Source organism: Onychostoma macrolepis, chromosome 04, assembly GCF_012432095.1.
Source record: "Onychostoma macrolepis isolate SWU-2019 chromosome 04, ASM1243209v1, whole genome shotgun sequence".
NCBI lineage: Eukaryota > Metazoa > Chordata > Actinopteri > Cypriniformes > Cyprinidae > Onychostoma > Onychostoma macrolepis.
Window position 1 is genome coordinate 1,365,530 of NC_081158.1, and position 5,378 is coordinate 1,370,907.

A 5,378-nucleotide genomic window follows, 5' to 3' on the forward strand; every position below is an offset into this window, starting at 1 on the left:
AGTTCTTTGAAATTAATAACGGTAAGACAGAACCAGAGTACTGTGAACGCACCTCACTTCAAACTGTAACGGTCTGTATGTATATTATTTTCTAAACTTTAAATGTAGTGAAGTTTTTGTTCAAGCAGATTTTGTTGCTTGTGGAAACCTCACGTGAGACTGAAAGATTCTTAAAACTTTAAATATTATTTGAACTCTTGAAGACTGTTCACCAAAGACTACATTTCAATCCAGCATAATTTTCTGCACACTTCACCACTGAGGCCAAAATGAGCATTGTGAATGTAAGAGCCTCACACTACATTGTTTGTTTGAATTGTATTTCAGGGCAGTTCGTTAAGACAGATAACCTGGACAGAAGTAAAAGAGTAAAAAAAAATGTGTTGTAATATACTGTTTCAATATCTTAGAGAAACCAATTTAAGTGGAAAGATATAGTGTTTTTTTTTTTTTTTTTTTTAACAAACAATGTTTATACACAACATTCTGTCACACTCATACCAGATGGTGGCGGTAATGCACCAAAAAGTTGTTTGCCAGCCGCCAATAAACCTTAATAGAAGAAGAAGACGTCAAGACGATCGAGGCACGGACTGTACGCTGTTATCCTCAAAAACTTCACTAAGGTACATCACACCGTGTGATCACACTGTTCTACTAACAAATTAATTTCTTATTATGTTGTGTACTCGGTAACGTAAAGGTTTGGTGTTTTTATTGCTCCTTAGATCGGTGTTGGACCGGCGAACACTTTAGGCCTATTATCAGAGGACTTGCTAACATGAAGAAAACGGTCCAGAGGTCTGTAATTATACGTAATTAACGAATTTTAACTTAATTACTTAATTTAAACTTTAGTAATTTTGACTGCTTCTATAAAAATTTAATGTTTAAGATTGCTGCCTGATAATTAGTCATGGTGGGCTAGCAATGTTAACGTTTAAGTGCTAACCCTCAAGGCTGCATGCATTTATTTGATCAAAAATAAAATTAAAAAAGTAATATTGTGAAATATCATTTGAATAGATTTTAAAATGTAATTTATTCCTGTGAATTTTCAGCATCATTACTGCAGTCTTCAGTGCATGATCGTTCAGAAATCATTCTAACATGTTGATTTAGTGCTGGATTTTTATTGGTGCTCCGTTATCAGTAATGGTTCTTCTTCTTATTATTATTATTAGATGTAAAAAAAAAAACATTTTCTGGAAACATTTTTATGATTCTTTGATTAATAGACAGTTCAAAAGAACATCATTTATTTGAAATATATTTTTTGCTTCATTATAAATGTTTTTACTTTTATCAATTTAATGCCTATTTGCTAAATAAAAACACTCATTTCTATTAAATAACACACACCAAACATTTGAATGGTTGTATATCATGGTTTCTGCATATATTAAGAAGCATAACTGTTTTTCAACTGATAATAATCAGAAATGTTTCTTGAGCAGCAAATAATAATAATAGAATGATTTGTGAAGGATCATGTGACACTGAAGACTGGAGTAATGATGCTGAAAATTTTGCTTTGCCTCACAGGAATAAATTACGTTTTACAATATATTAATAAAAAACATATTTTAACTGATAATTACTTTTAAAATTGTAATTAAAATATAATTTATTTCTGTGATGGCAAAGCTAAATAAATAAATGCTTTTCTTTTAACTTTTATTCATCAATAAATCCTGAAAAAGTATCACAGGTTCCCAAAAATTAAGCAGCACAACTGTTTCCAACATCTATAATAACGGAGTATCAAATTAGTATATTATAATGATTTCTGAAGGATCATGTGACACTGAAGACGAGTAATGATGCTGAAAATTCAGCTTTGATCACAGGAATAAATTATATTTTGAAGTATGTTAAAATAGAAAACCATTATTTTATTTCATTTCATTATTTTTAATACTTCACAATATTCGGTTTTTTTTTTTTTTTCTGTATTTTTGATCAAATAAATGCTGACTTGATGAGCATAGGAGACTTATTTCAAGAACATTAAAAACAGCCCAGTCCCCTTCAGGCACACTGAATGATAGAAACAGAGGGGCACTGAGGAGACCGACATGTATTACATTATATTGTTTGGTATGGATTTTATTTATAAAATATTTGCCAAAATATGCTTTTATTTCTGTTAATGGTATGCTCCATGTTAATTGGGTAAATAAACTGAGAAATTGTCCAGCAACACTATATAACAATCTGTTTAAATTTCAGGTTCCACCTGAGAGCCGGGACTGTCAAATAGTAAGGTGAGTCCATTTTTTTTTTTAAAGTTTTCAGTGGAGTTTGAGTTATTCAAGCTATTTGAATGCCACAATTTATAATTGGAGTATTGATAATAATGAGTGCCTGATAATGTTACAACTAGTGCTGTTCAGAACATACTGTTTGTTAGGGCCGATTTTGTATTGCAGCTTTCTGGAGAAATGCTCCTTCAAATAACTTCACACTCATCCTGAACAATATATCTGTTATGACAATCATAGTCCTCTAGCAATGCTATAGTCTGTGTGTCATTTGGGTACAAACCCTTTTTCATCTCAAGTTGGTGATTAAAGGAAGTGTGCACTAATTTCCACAGTGGAGCATGTTAATAAACCGTGACTCTTGTGTGCAAGGCTTAAACATTGCCTTCCTTGCTTTGTAATACTAAATGAAACAAATACATTCATAACATATCTGTGTAATATGCAATTAGTTGTGTATTTTGTAATATATAAAACAGGTGGCACAGGTTCCCCTTGCTTTTCTTCTCTGTTATATCAGTTATTATACTTCACACCTATGGGCAGTTAGCAGAATGAACATTATCTTTGTTACACACAAAGCAGGACAAAATTACTCGATTACAGGAAAATTTAAAAATGCTAACCATGGATAACATCCCAGACAGCAACATAGTTCTGGCCCAGATCCAGCCCACATCTGGCCCATGTGAAATCCATGCGGGCCAGTTGTGGGCCGGATATGGGCCGACACTGCTTGCTGTCTGGGTATTTATGATGTGGAAAAGCATATACAGTGCGTGCATAATTATTAGGCGATTCAATATTCTGATCATATTTTTTTAAGCACTTTTACCAATTCCAAACCACATCAATTATAATAACTACTATTAATTTTGTGTACGATCATTTTATAATTATATAATCAACAAGAACTGGAAGTGAAAAAAACGCTTACTGATGATCTAGAAGGAAACACGATACATTAAGGGGGTGAAAACCTTTAAACAGAATAAAGGTGTACATTTTTCTTATTTTTCCTAAATATTTTTTTCATTTAGTACTGCCCTTCAGAAGCTACAGAAGATACTTCCCAGACAGCAAGCAGTGTCGGCCCAGATCCGGCCCGCATGGATTTCACGCGGGCCAGATGTGGGCCGGATCTGGGCCAACACTATGTTGCTGTCTGGGTTACATGTTTCCCACAAGACAAAATAAGTTCAATTTACCCTGATCTTCAAATTCAAAAAGTTTTCACCCCCTTAATGCATAATTTTTTCTTCTGGAGCATCAGTGAGCGTTTAAAGCTTCTGTAATAGTTGCATATGAGTCCCTCAGTTGTCCTCAGTGTGAAAAGATGGATCTCAAAATCATACAGTCACTGCTGGAAAGTGTTCAAATACACAAAAATGTTGGAAAAGCACGGCATTTGTGAGAGCTGAAGGATTTTTCTGAAGAACAGCAGACAGCTTTAACTGTTCAGAACAAACAAGGGACTCATGAGCAAGTATCACTAAACAAAAACACAGCTGTGGATCATTCAGGGAACAACACAGTATTAAGAATCAAGTGGATGTAAACAACGGGGTCATTTTTATAAATTCAAAAAAAAAAATTCTCGTGGACAATATGTAAATGTCTTATCCCTCTTATTTTGGTAAAATAATTAACATTTTGCAGATTCTGCAAGGTGTATGTAAACTTTTGACCTTATGTGTGTGTTTGTGTATATATGTACTGTATATGTGTGTGTGTGTGTGTGTGTGTGTGTAATATATTTAATATATTAATATTTTAATATTAAAAAGATATTTAATCTTTTTTTTTTTTTTAGAGACAACGAAAAGGGGGGAACTGTCTTTAAGCTGTTGAGTCAGAAAGAGGGCTCGCATTGCAGAAGACTCGAACAACTAGAACCAACTCAAGCACACAATGGTGACACACATTTGTAAGACCTTTCCCTGTGATATAAAATGTCACTGTGGTAATTATTCAGATTCTTCTCATTCTCATTGTGTAGCACTGTTTTAAGCTTGGTGAATATTATGTACAGTAAGCACTAGAAGTAGAAACTTATACTACTTGGGGTAGTTTTAAATTAACTTTAATTTTGCTTTTGATGCAAAAATTATCAAAAGGAAAGAAAATATGTAGTGTAGTAAAATATGTTTTGTGTAGTAATCCAATTGTTTTAATATGAATATTGTTTTAATAGTGTTCAGGACAGTAATTGTCTGTACATCTAAATCATTTCTTTAAACTTTTTGTTGTCCAAGACCTTCGTATTATACCTTAAGAAAGAAAAAAAGGTATTTAATTATGTATTCTGCAAGATGCTTGTAATCATTGCTTTAAAGGTATTTATCATTTCTACTTAAATAGTCATTGTCTACTTGTATGATTTGTATTATCCGGGAACTGTACAAATACTGTGGCATATGGACATTACTCTTTTTATTTGTAACTTTTGAATGCAATACTCTTTTTAAATGCATTTTCTGTAAAGCTGCATTGGAATATGTATTGTGAAAAGCACTGTACAAATAAAAAAATTGTGTTTGAATTCTAGATATGTATACAGCTTATTTGTGTGTGTGTGTGTGTGTGTGTGTGTGTGTGTATGAAGGCCTATATATATATATATATATATATATATATATAATATATAAAATACACAAAATGAGCTGGCCCAGATCCGGCATGGTACTGGACCAGATCCTGCCCACATTTGGGCCAAATCACCATAAAGGAATCCGCATCTGGTCTGGAGCTGGCCCAGATCTGGAAAAAACGGATCCATGCCGGTATTGGCCCGTTGTGCCAAAAGACACCGGCCCGAGTCCGTCACACGGATCTGGGCCAGAATGTCCGATGGGTCTGGACCAGATCTGGCCCAAATGATTTTTGCTATCTGGGAAATATATATTTATTTTACTGTTTTTTGTTTTGTTTTCCAAAGCTCCTAAAAGCCCATTCACACTGCCATACTCCAACAGGGTGAACACACTGACCAAGCAAAACTATTTTTTTTTAATAGTTTTTATAGTTTTAGTGGAAGTGTGAACTGACCATAATGCTGTATGTTAGGTTTGAGATTCATTCAACTTGGTTTGCTGATTAAACATGATTAAATAT

At 33.4% G+C, this 5,378-nt stretch overlaps 1 long non-coding RNA gene across 1 annotated transcript; it reads left to right on the forward strand.

The window, feature by feature from the left end:
- Positions 1–565: 565 nt before the first annotated feature.
- Positions 566–4,109, forward strand: LOC131539643 (uncharacterized). Its single transcript, XR_009270934.1, has 4 exons — positions 566–626; positions 729–801; positions 2,233–2,267; positions 4,078–4,109. It is a non-coding gene; the product is annotated as an uncharacterized LOC131539643 (long non-coding RNA).
- Positions 4,110–5,378: the final 1,269 nt, after the last annotated feature.